General features: G+C 37.9%; 1 long non-coding RNA gene across 1 annotated transcript; it reads right to left on the bottom strand.

Moving 5' to 3' along the window:
- Positions 1-6,438: 6,438 nt before the first annotated feature.
- Positions 6,439-10,883, bottom strand: LOC121906486. The gene is made up of 3 exons (XR_006098636.1): positions 10,715-10,883; positions 10,521-10,603; positions 6,439-6,581 (listed from the first exon to the last, which is right to left on the bottom strand). It is a non-coding gene; the product is annotated as an uncharacterized LOC121906486 (long non-coding RNA).
- Positions 10,884-13,557: the final 2,674 nt, after the last annotated feature.

Raw genomic sequence — 13,557 nt, 5'->3', positions numbered from 1 at the left:
AAAAATCTGTCTCACAGGACACACAGCAAGCAGACATGTACAGGGTGGACATAAAAATGTGAATGTGACACCCTCATGTATTTGCATACAGTTGTTTACTTGTAATAGTTGGTTTTAGAACAGTGATTTTAATGCATCAATTGTCTCAACAAATACAATTTGTGAGCTCTGTGAACATTCCTATTGGACACTTTGACAACCTTTATACTGTATTTCTATAATTGTATATAAACCTCATGATGTTCTGCATAAAGGCTTCACACTAATCCTTATAATACTTTAATTAACTTCTAAAACTTTTGATATTCACAGTACTGAGGAACCATAATGTGCTTCTTTGCTGCCTTTGGATCTCAGAGGATGATGTAAACACTACACAGATTTAATCCTGATCATTACTGTCATGTTTCCATTTTTTAAATCTTTGAAGTAATTTATTTCATACTTTGATGTCAAAGGCTTCATTTTGAAGCACAGACCACAAACCTCTTAATAACACAGACGCTTTCCCACGCCCTGAGAGGAAAACAGTTTAAAAAATGGAATAGATAGGTCAAAGACACAACATCCGTGAATGTTTTGTCTTTGGGATTTGCATTTGAAACACAGAATTTGCATTGCAGTAACAGATATCACGGTTCATATGACAATTTATTATACTAATAATTGTATTCACTGAAAAGTAAACAATTATTATTATTATTATCATACCCACCTCACCTTTTCATCTCCTGATAAAGCTTTCATTTCATCACTGCCTGTAAACCAAGGCTTTATGAAAATATCTGTGTTGTGAAACAGAGCCCATGTGGTTCAGAGGAGGAGAGATGTGTCATCTTTGAGCTGTGAGTCACTGGCATGCAGCTTGCCTCAACCTGAAGTCACAATGAGAAAAACACGCCAGAACATCAGTGATCTGTAAACTACACTTGCTGTGAACACTCAATTAGAGCCTGACTGATACCAGCTGAGCCAATACTAATATTCATATTTAAGAGCAATACAATTCAGATAACAGTCTATCAGCAGATACTCTTTTTTCCATGTTACATTACAGTATTTCTTTAAATTCATTTTTAATAATGCCCCATTTTCTTTGCACAGACCCCCCAAATCTGGAATTCTTTTATAACACAAATGCAGATTTATACAGTATATGATCAGCCAATACATGATAATGTCTGAACATTAATACTGTATACAAGTCAGGCTTGGCTAATACACTCAGTAGTGATTCTCTAATAAGCACAAATAACTCAAAAATAATCTGCGGACCTTCTTTCTGTCACCTATGTCCCTTCATGTTTATGTCAGTGTCACAAAAGTATATTCAACATTTGTCTTACTCAGAGCTGATTAAATTTATTTGACAATATGACAATATATATTCACATTTGCAGGTCACAACATGCAGCCTTGTAGTATGCAACCCCTGAAGTGACATATCACACATTTCATCATTAATCTGTCATTTTGCTCACACTGTACACTCACACTGCTCCCAATATTTAGGGTGCATTTAAGTATGTCCACATTTTTGAATATTAGTGCCAAATACAGACTACAGCAGTTAAAAGTGTTGTGTGGTACTGCACTGATACATTGGGCGCCAACTGCTTCATCGCAAGGATAAAGAGAAAGCAGTCCGTTGAAAATAGAGGCCAGATTAATGACAGGTCTCCAGGGAGGCTGATTCATCAGTTTGCATCTCTGGCCTATTTTAATATCTCTGACATAAATGTGACACATTGTGAGGAAAATGAAAATGGTGCACAGTGAAAATGTGAAATAGATAAACTAGATGATTAAATGTCTTTCGCTTTCTTCCTTCTCTGTTATTACTGCGCTATTGCTCTAAAACATGCTACATCATGCAGCTTATTAAAAAACATGAAAATCATTGTATTCTGACAGGGAGGAGACAGCCAAGGAAAAAGATAGAGCAGAGCACTTAATTGTTAGGATTCATATTTTGTAAATCCATTCAACCTTACAAAAGCTGAGGTTAATGACATCGACAGTCAAAGCACTGAACATCTATTCATCTCATTAATGGAGAGTTCTCTCTGAGAAAACTTCAGCTCAATGCCTTTCACATCTTCATATTATTCTCATTCCTCCCACATTTGGTTTCTTGCCTTTCTCGCCTCTTCAAGGTCACATCCTTTCACTTTCAATCACCAGTGTGTTTTAGTCAGCAGTTTGGGGAAGTAATGTAGTACATTCAGTGGGATTACAGAAGTAGTGATAGTACAGTGATCTTAAAATTACATGGGTGCTGGTGTTGCATAGGAAACAATTCTTTGTTGTGCAACATTGACACCTTGTGGCCACTTATTGACCTGACAGCAGTTTGTTTGTCTCCAGGGCAACATGAGATACAGAGGCACTGCAGCAAAAGCCTTGCTCTTAACCAGGATGAGGTCACTCTGTATGCTGATTTGGGAACAGATGTGTTATTTTCAATAATTGTAATGCCCAACACAGACAAAATGGAAAGACTCTTTCATAATTTCATGATTTATTGTATGCGTACAGGAGGACAAAGACCCTCTGCGGAGCCAAATCATTTAGTGTGTGTGTGAACATTTTCTTCCAAAGCTAAATTCCATATTTCTTCCTCCTAAAAGATTGCATAATTTCAGTGATGAGTGCAGACTGTTTAGGGTAAAAATGAAAAAGCAACAACCTTTTCATTGGAGTTTTCCATCTGAGGGCTTTACAGCTATGTTGGTAGATTAAGGCAGATGCGCATATTTGAGTCAGTCTTTATTGATACTGATCATTTTGTCTTTTTTTAAACATTGGTCATTGGATATATGAATAAAGATTGTAATCATGCAGCCACTTGAGGTTTTAGATCGGCACTTTCCTTTCCCATGACCACAGCATCAGGCCCCGTCCATTATTTTTAAAGCTTTGAGTGAGATCATTCCTGCCTCCAGAGCAGTCAGATTGAAACTGTAATCTACAAAACATGAGTAAACGTAGAGAAAGTTTACTGAAAGCAACTAGATGTTGTGAAGTGAAGAACATCAAATGGTGAAGTGTATGTTGTCCTACACTCAAAGGCTTTCCTTTGTTGTCTTATAGTTGAACTTTGGTCATTTTGGATAAAGCTTTACCATTAGTGACTGTTAAAATGAATGCTCCAACTCCTTTATGAATGTATCACTTGAATTATTTACAATGTTCAATAACCTGACACATCTGCCTTTCAAAACCTGGAGGACACTCACATCTGGAATTGCCAAAACAGAACTCCACGCTTATAATTGTGAGTGTATTGCATGTGTGTGCATGAAAAAAGTCTTTGAGCTGTCCTGTGTTATTAGTAATTGCACAGAGATGGTTACTTCACACTGACCTTCAAACTGTGGTTCAGGCTTGTCTTCCCGTGTGATGATTACTGTTGTCAGTCTGCAGGTCTTTATCTTCCTGGAGGAAATATCAGGGCAAGACCTGCAGGTACTCACTCACCTCCCCTCTGTGTTCAGAAACATTGTTACAAAAGAGCCTGTTCACATTATGCTCAACCTTTATTTAACTTCCACTGAGATTAGAAAAGACTTTTTCAGAGCACATTTGGCCAACCAACAGAGTAGCATCACAACATGCATGCAGGTCCCCAACAACCAACAAAAGCTGAAGCAGGACTGAAGAGTATAATAAACCAACCTCACCTCCTCAAATGCAGTGGCACAGACAATAACACAGTATAGATGTTCAATTAAGCACTTAAGATACATATTTTATATGTTTAAAAAGATGAAGGTTCTGTTTTGGTTGTAGCAGATTGACCTTCTACTGATGAGCACATATTTGATCTTGTGTAATTTAGAACAAAGCTACAATTTATAGTTATTTAATGTGCTGTATAGATAATAGTGCAGAAAGGGTTAGTCAAATAATTGATTAGTTGACTGACAGAAAATTAATCAACAACAATTTTGTCAATGGATTCATCATCCAAGTCATTTATTAAGGGAAAAAACTAATAGTTCCTGAGTCAGTGGTTCTCTAATTTTAGGGTTTTATATCATTAAGAAATTTAATATCTTGGGTCTTCAGACAAAACAAGCAATTTGAAAATGAAAACTCTGGCCTCTTAATGGTAATTTTCACTTTTTTGTCATTTTATATCCAACAATTAATTGTAAAAAAAAAAAAAAAAACAATAATAATAATAAGAAGAAAAGTCATAAGTCACACCCTTAATAGATCATACAACAAACATTTGTAAAACAAACTTTGCAGAATTTGCATATACAGCATGTGAACTATTTTATCTTGAGTCATTTTTTCTGCCAACTCATGGTTAGTTCCTCATATTTTACATATTCATGAGTGCAACCTGTTCATTGATGCTCACTGAGATTGAACCTGTTGACATTGTTGTGTTGGTTTTGATGTCATGTGGTTTAGACAAAGGCTGTTCTTCATAAACAGTCTATTAACCTCAACAGTAAAACTATTTCCTACTTTTATTATTTTATTTTTTTATTTCTATAAGTGAAATTTATGTGAATTTGTACAGAACAAACAATACTGGTCAAACTGTGTCCAAACTTTTGACTGGTACTGTAGTTGAGATTTTATTTTGGACCATTTAATTCCTTTTGTCCCAACTAGTCACAGGCTAAACACTGGATTTTGACACTCTGTGGAGTCCTTTATGGACAGGACAAGGAGAACCAGGCAAAATGCAGTGGATGATCCTGTGTGCCTCAAACATGATTGCTGTGTATGCTTATAGGTCATTGAAGCACGTGAGGTCATTGAAACATTATTATGTGCAAAAGAGAAAAGCTGAACATTACTGTGGGATAAAATTTAATACCACATTGCATTTCCCTTTTGAGTCATAGCAACAGACATTTCAGAGGGGGACGCTGGTTAAAAATCTGACTGGCCTCATGAGGGCAGCAAAACCTCACTCACTGTTATATAAACCACTCTGGATCCCTTTGTCTTCTAAACTGTTAAGCAAACAGTGCTGAACAGTTTAATCTTGATGTTTGCATGTGCCATTCTTTATCTATTGATCCCCTCGAAGTTTAAATCAAGGTTTATCTTGTTTGATCAGAGAGTCAACACACACGCAGTTCCCATTATGTTCTCATTATGAGTTACTTTACAGTACAGTACAGCTGACAATAGCCAGCGTGTTTGCACATGGAGGTGGTTTGACAGTGTAGCGAGACTGAATGTTCTCTGACCGCGATTGAACTCTCTGGCATTTATACAACAAATATAGTTACAGCAGAGTAACTGTGAATGATTTATAGAACGGCTTTATTAACTTCTCCTCACCTCAGAACACCCATAGATACTCCCGTCCATCCATCGTATGGAACTATGTCAAACTATGCTTACAACAAATCTCTATATATGTGCTGACAACAGATGTCAGCCTGACATCTGTTGTCAGCACATATATAGAGATATATACATTTCTGTCTTTGGTAACTTCAACTTTACTAGATCTACATGTCAGTCTGTTGATTACTTTGACAACCGAGAACTTGATTCATTGATTTGCTGTATGTGACCTTTCAGACATGCTATCAGCTGTTTTCTTGCTGCCCTGCTGCAACTATACAACTCAAACTTATAACACAATTTAATAGGTTTCACTTTTCTTCATATTTTTATGTCTTAATTTGGAGTTGAAGAGATGTTGAACAGGTTGACATCAAGTGTATCAGATGTTATCAGGTTACTGATAATTACTGCAAAATCAGAGTGGTTATGGCACTCTTGTCTCTAGCTATCATTGTTTATGCTCATTTTTTTCTATTTATTCCAAATAAACTGCAAATGTCGAACATATCACTGTGTAGCAGGAAGAAGCAGAAACGTTGGAAAAGTGATGAGAGTTGTTCTTCTGACTGAGTAGCATTTCCTAAAAATGACAGTTCCCAGCTGTTTAAAGGAAATTACTAAGCTTTTTTTTTTTTAATTATGGTTTTGGGGTTTTCATGGGTTTTCTTTACAAAAGGAAATATGTAGAATAACACCAGGCTTATCCCTTAACTGGATATAGGTTAGATCATTGTTGCCTTACTTATGAAAACATGTTGTTAGTGTTTATGTATATAAATCAAACAACTTAAACACAAGTAACATAACAATATATGTCTCCCTTAATTCAGTTCCTACAGCTAACCCTCACACCCCCACACCCCCACCCCCCATTCCCAAAACCAAAGCACAACACAAATACATTAATTACAGAAAAAAAATTTCAATCTTGACATTTAAATGCACAGAACAAAGACCTCAACATAAAATTCCCCACACCCTAATCAGTGCTTATGAAATGCACTTGAAATACATTTCAGTCAGGAGAGACAAGTGAATGAAGCTAAAAGAATTGTTTATTATACAGATCATATTGATGATTAAGTGTTGTCACATGTCTTTGGTACTAAGACTCTACAGGGAGATGAATCGAGGGACATCAGTCCTGAGCAGCAGCAGGATAAATCCCCCCATGGAGTCCAGACACTGGTGGTGGTGGTGGCTGACAACTTCTGCTCAGACTGGTAAGGGTGATGAGGTTGATGAATCTGTGAAGACTGGACAGTGATGGGGAGGTTTTGGGGCATGTGTAACAGCAGAATGAAAGCACTAAGGCAGAGAGGGAGAAAACATTTAAAAAGACAGCTGCAAGATGATAGGCTGACAATGAAGGTGTCTCACCGTTCTATTGGTCAGATGTGGACAGCTGATGAGAACAGCTGACATCTTAATTGACACCCAGGGGAATGACAGCAAGGAAATTATGGATAAGCATGCATGAGGGATGGGAATGACAGATATAGAGAAATAAAACTGAGCATACAAAAGATAGTCCTCGTGACTGAACTTTCACTAAAGCTCCATTTAGTGTAAGTGAAGGTACAAAACAGCTTTGCTTATTAGCCAGAGACAGTATACCTTGTCAAAGTTATTTCCTGTGTTCGTCACCTTACAACCTCATAACTCCAGGTCTGGCATTTATAATATTTCAGTCGCTGGCTCTTGTAAACCTTTATGCTGCTTAATTCTCCTCGACTAAATATTTTATAGGTACAAGTTTAACTCTCATCTGATATCTACTGCTCCATATATCATCTGGACACGGTTCATCTTGTAAATGTCAGTTACGTGAGCTTTGTTTGGGTGTCTAGAACTGGAAACCAGACCAACACACGCATGGACAGTCAACACAGAATTCGACTTTGCCTTCAAGGTGACGTGATGTTTTCAGCAGCATAAGAAGAAACAGGGAAATCTGCCAGCAGTGCTTCTGAGTGCCAAATAAAATGTTATTCAGGTGGAATAATGTGCTGCTGGCTGGAAAAGTGCTGGATAAATCTAATTATGGTTCTAATTCTGATGATAATGTAATTGTAATTCTCATCATTATTTGTCTAGACAGGGTCAGAAATGGAAGTGGCCTGAAAAAACGTAGGTGTTTAGATCCCCGTGCTGCTCAGTGGTCAACATATTATGTGGGATGGTGGAATCAATTAAAAAGAAAAAAATACTACAAACCCCAGAGTTTTGGTTTCATGTGTTGAAGTCATGATAGCGTACATGCCCTCAGCTCAAAACAATGCTGTGAATGTATTTTAGTTCATTCTGTTCAAAACATTGAGAAATGCAGTGTGTCTTTCCAGAAATGATGTTACAATCCACAGACCTCGCTGTCAACAGTTTTAATGGGGTGTTTCCTCCGTAGAAAGTAGTTCCTGTGAAAACTATTTGCAGTTGACTGTCTTGGGTTTTAAACTATTTTTTGTTTCCAAGTTTCATCTCTGAATCCCCCACTTTTTTTTTTTTTTTTTTTTTTTTGGTAAAAGAGACAACATGTGATTCTTCTACTTGACCTTACCGAACTGTGTGTAAGATATAAAAACCCATTACCATTTATTCAGTTTCACTCATGTCACACACAGACTTCCTTGGTCTTGCTTTACATTGACGAATAGAGGTGAGATTGTGTCATTTCACTGACCATTCAGTCACTGATGTGTTACTTCCTGGAAAAGCTGATGCAATGGCACCTGCTCGCCTTTGTAAATGTATCTTTCCAGTATTTTCCTGCCATCAGTAATTCGACATAATTCAGATTTAGAAATATCCAATCAGTCTAATTATTTGGTAGAAAATTATATGCTCAACAATACTAAAATAAATAAATAAATGGTGTAAATAAACAGCAAACTTAATTGTTAAAGGGCTTTGCATTAGATTGTTTGTGCATTGTTTTTTTTTTCCATATTAGGCATTGTAGGATTATTGTCACAGTTTTTCTCAGAAGATTCACTTTCACATGCGGCCCAATCAGTCACAGCGACACGTGGCACGTGTCGCCAGCAGCCCAGGACCCTCAGTGTTTCCATGGCTTTATATGGTGGAATCACAACATCAAGGAGGCCAGGAACAGACGACTGAAGGGAGGAGGGGGGCGGGCCGAGGGAATGAAGACAAGATGTGAAATGAGAATGACATGGAAATTCAAAGTGACAAGAAGCAGACGAGGGGGAGAAAAACATGGAGCAGGAGAGTGAGCGAGAGAGAGAACGGCAGAAGAAAAGTGATTCCGGGAGGGAAAGAAGAGAGACTCATTAAACTTTTTGAGTTATGTATCCCAGACATATCCTATACCTTCTCTGTTATATGAAAGGATTGACAGACCACATCGTCTTAAGATAATTCTAGTGTATCACAACTTACGTTTGTAGATTTAGACATCATCTCTGTCAGTTGTGATAACACAAAAGTAACAAGATCTGGGAACACTGCTAGGTCACTAAAAAGAAGTTCAAAGAGGCAAAAAAACCACCAGCAGATAGTCAGGTTGTGAACAGGTTATCTAAAGCTGTGCACAGACAACTCTGGTAAGGACAGCAGGTCAAACCAGGAAGTCGGTCTGTAAGCTATGGTGGATGATTACAACAGACAGTTTAGCAATCATTCTACTTGTCTGTTTTCTCTTCCAAATAACTCTGAGTAAGCTGAGGGTTGGTTTGAAACGTCTGGTTATGTTCTTGCTCACTGGGACTTTTTTGTAGCAATGTCGCTGTTGTGGGTATGATGTTATCATTACTTAAGAAGTTTTGTTAATTTCAGTGCATCATGACTCTTTCACAAACACTGAATAGTTTCAATTTGCAGGCGTGAAATGTCAGTTTTAAAGCTGAATATTAAGCGCTGTTCAGTTTTAAAATATTATTGGCCTTCAAAAACATGTTCACTGTTGATGTTACCAAGGTCATCTGCTTGTCATGTCCTCATCCTGTGCTCTCCCTCACTGTCCTGCTGCTCTGGCCTATTTTGGTATTAGGATGATAACATCTTCTTTCCTTGGAATCTTCAGGCACAGACAGAGGAAGAGAGGGGACCTTGTGTCCAAAGTCAAAGTCAGCACTTTGTTTGAACTCATCCTGTGAGTGTGCGTGAGTGTGTGTTCATGCACATTAGAAAGACACAGAAATAGAATCTAGATAGAATATCATACCGCTCTGATGCAGGTCACTAACGCATCTAAAGTACAATCTATGACCAAACATCCGTTTGAAACAGTGCAGCTCTTTAAATGTGAATTTGTCATGACAATAAGTCATGATGTGAACATTTTCATCTAATTTCAGCTGACATTTAACTTTTTGTGTGTAATTCTTTTAGCAACAGCTGATTGTGGAAGGTAATAGCACAACAATTTAAAAATGTTTAGAGACTGTTTACCGCAACACTCAGAGTGGAAAAGGGAATTTACCGCACTTAAATGTCAATTGTGATTAAGAAGTTGTAGATGATCCAATTTCAAACTGTTGTTGTTAGGAACTATTCTGGTAGTTACTGTGCAAAGGAATACTCACGCTCACAGTATGAAGATGTAAACAGTCTGGATGTACACAGCTTAGACGATAGTATTCCAGTAAACATAAAAGATACTGTGGACATGAGTTCAGACTGCCAGTAAACTCTAGTAGAAACGTGACTGCAGACATGAAAAAAAAGTATTTTTGTTTAGAGTTGTTTAAAAATGGTATCATGGTTGTAAACATTTGTGAAGGAAGCTGAGATTGTCAAAGTCTGGTCACACTGTTTATCATGTCTGGTTTACATTTTCTCACAATCCCTTCAGTCACACACTCAGACACCCTTGAAACTTGATTTTCATTCTAAAATTAGATTTTAACCATTAAAAAACTTTTGTCAGTGTCACAATAACACAACATGGCATGAGGCGAAAAGTTGCACCCTTCTACTGAAAGGCTGAAACTGCAGTACACTTTGTCTAAAAAAGCCATGAATTTCATCTCCTCTGAGACTGATTATAAATATTTCATGTGAACAGGTAAAATGTGTTGTATGAGAGAGCTCATCACACTGCAGCAAATAGACACACACAAGACACCTGCTAGACATCAGATGCTCCACAGCACTCCAAATACAAAAATAACACACTGCAAGTTTTACAGAACAACAAGAATTTTCCAGGGGACAGTAAAACTGTTGGTTACCTGAAAAACATTTGACTAATAGCATCCACAGTCAAATGTCACCGGTGTTCTCTTGGTTTCCTGGCTGAAGTAAAGTCCTCAGGCTGCTCTGGCAGAAATGAGCAAAAAGGTCAAGTATGAGCTTTTCCAAAATTGTCAGGAATAAACAGAACCCATGCAGTGTGCGAAGGCTAATGCTTTTTTTCATTGGTGACCTTTCATTGCTCTCCAGGCGACCCCGCTATTGCTTCATTGCTCAGGCTTTTGATAAGAGGGTTTGGTATTTGAATGTCAGGTCTATATTTGACTCAGCAACCGTATAGACCCTGCAGACCTTTATGTTTGCAGGATCTATTGTGTGTTTGCATTTCTTGTTCAGGTAGACAAACCTAGAAATCAGGGCTTGCTGCTAAGTGTGTATGTGTCTCCAGGTCTTCCCACACACACACATATCAATCCATGCTCTCTGGCTCGTGTGTATACCTGCTTATATGTATTCAAATGAAAATCAAATGAAAACAATTAGTGTGGGACACTTGGAAACGCCTCTTTCCTTCCAAGAACTACATTTGTTCAGCTGTTAAATTTACTCATTTTACTCAGCTTCACTGATTTCCTGTCTGGCTCTGATCTCACTACCTCACTGAGGCAAACAGGTGCACAACAAGATTTGTTAATTATTAATTGCTCCTCATTGCTTCATCACTAAAAGCTTCAGAAGTGAGGAGTCCATTTTCAAAATGAATTTTTCTAAATCAATCTTCATTTTGAAGTCTAAAATGAAGAGTATCCAGTTAGTAGCAATTTTATTTTGTCATCATACGACAAAAATGTGCTTTCTAGTCAATGTCGAGGGAAAAAAAGTCCTGAATTGATTCTACTTTCTCTCAAACGAGAGTTCTACCAGAGTTCAGCATTCAACCTCTCTCAACCCGTCCTCTCAGCCCTGCCAGAACTCAACGCTTTGATGCTTTTAACAAAACCAAGCGTCCTTTTTGAACTTGACAGCTCTTTCACTCAATGTCTTCCTTTCCATCCGCTTTTCCAAGTCATTCTTCTTATTCTTTCACTCTCTTTATCCTTTAGGTCTCTCCTCCTCCTCTCTGTTTTTTTTTTTTTGCTTGTTTCAAATTATCCTCAATTTGTATCAAAAAATCCTCCTCTCCTCTGCTTTATCCCCAAAGAAAACAGATGCCACTATTAATTCTAATTATTTGTGTCCCCTCCCTTATTTCATGGAAAGCTGAATTTGTCATTTTCCCTTCAGCCATCATCGTCTGATGTCTCTGTTCAATAGCACAGCATCCAATTTTATGTCACAAGGGAGCAGCAGGTGATACATACAGCATGTGTTTGTGTGAGATCCAAGATGGCAGATGTTTAACAGGGAGTGATGCCATCAGAGGAGCCTCATCTGGTCTCTCACAGCAGCACGCGAGCTGGGCAAAAAAAAAACGAACCATGGGGAGTTACATTCCTGCCTCAGGCCAAGGTGATTTGCATCACTGGAACATCAACTTGTGTTCGCAACTGACCTCTGATACTGACTGGCTGCATGCGTGTCCAGGCACAACCTGCCAGGGGATTTCTCGGCTAAATGCTCTTGGCTCTATCATCTGAGGTTTTCAGAGGAAATAGCCGCAATCAGTCACACTACACAGACTTTCTAAGCTTTCCGAAGCCTCAGGATCTGGAAATATGAACACATTTACATTCCTGTGCTCCTCGTGGCTCCTGATTACAATGTTTACCTGGTTGTCTACTGGTGGGACTCGTCCTACTGCTGCTGTTTGGTGTGTGGACAGTGTAAAACCTGCATTGTGGCATTTAGCTAAATATCTTTATTCACACTGAATCAAATGACTTCTTGTGATGTAAAAGGTTGTCTTTCTGAAGGAAATAAATTTAATTAAACAGACAATGGTCAATTTTTAAACATATGTAATGATGGATATTGGAAATTATTTGATAATGTTTTGGTGTTGACTGATAATCAAATCAGTCAACACCAAAGCTTGTAATAACCAACAGTTTTTGCTACACAGATTTGGACACATTAAGTAGATTGGAGAGAAATGGTTGGTGGAATTTAAATGCTCCCCTCATTCTACTATCCATCTCTTCCTGCTGCCAAAACGGATGCTTTGTTGACCGTCACCACATTCAGAGTGGATTTGTCTCATTTTGTCAGATGATTGGAGGAAGTTGTGGGAGGAATGTTGGGTTTGTCAGACCAAACAGGGAGCGCTCTGGTCAGGAAAGTGGGTGGCTTGGTTTCTGGATGACCTTTCTACATGCATTTCTCTCCTACTTGATTCTTGCTTCCCAAGCAGTGCAAAGTCTATGAACCAAAAGCAACACATTTAAAGTCTTCCCAAGTCTGTCACACATAGTTTCTTTGCAACACTGAGCTCCCAGGGTTGTTGTTGTAGGAGTGGCAGCATACTGCAGATGATTCACTTTGTTTTGTTTTTTACTTAAGTAAAAGTATAAAAGTATTACCTGATACATTTACTTAAAGTATGAAAGTAAAAGTGCTTGTTTTGCGGAAAATTGGACTGAGTCAGTGCCTAAGCAGCATTTTATTGCTGCAGCTGCTGGAGGTGGAGCCAGTTTGAACTGCTTTGAGAGGGTCATGAGATAAATCTGAGGGGTGTTGAGACGATAGACTGGGTAGGAAAGAAGAAAAAGTTCTGCCACATAAAATTGAATTTGGATGAATTTTTCAGAAGTTTTCTTTAATCTTTGCATTTTTGTGAAATATTGGAGAGTTTAACGTCTTTGGACCAGTTAAAACAGTTAAAACAGTTATTTATTTGAAACAATGTGAGGAGAAAAGTCTCTTTGGTGCAAACAACTCAAAGACATCTGAAACATGACAAAAAGACACAAATACACACTGATTTCTTCTGTAAGGGGCCACAAGCCAAAAAGTTTGCGAACCACTGGTTTAATCTTTACCAGTATGTTGTAATTTATAAACTCATTGTTCTTATTGATAAAATTTACAGAATGAAGTCAACAAGACGCCATAAAAACAGCAAACACAACAAAACAA

This window comes from Thunnus maccoyii, chromosome 11 (genome assembly GCF_910596095.1).
Source record: "Thunnus maccoyii chromosome 11, fThuMac1.1, whole genome shotgun sequence".
Lineage (NCBI taxonomy): Eukaryota > Metazoa > Chordata > Actinopteri > Scombriformes > Scombridae > Thunnus > Thunnus maccoyii.
This window is presented reverse-complemented; position numbering and strand designations above follow the sequence as displayed.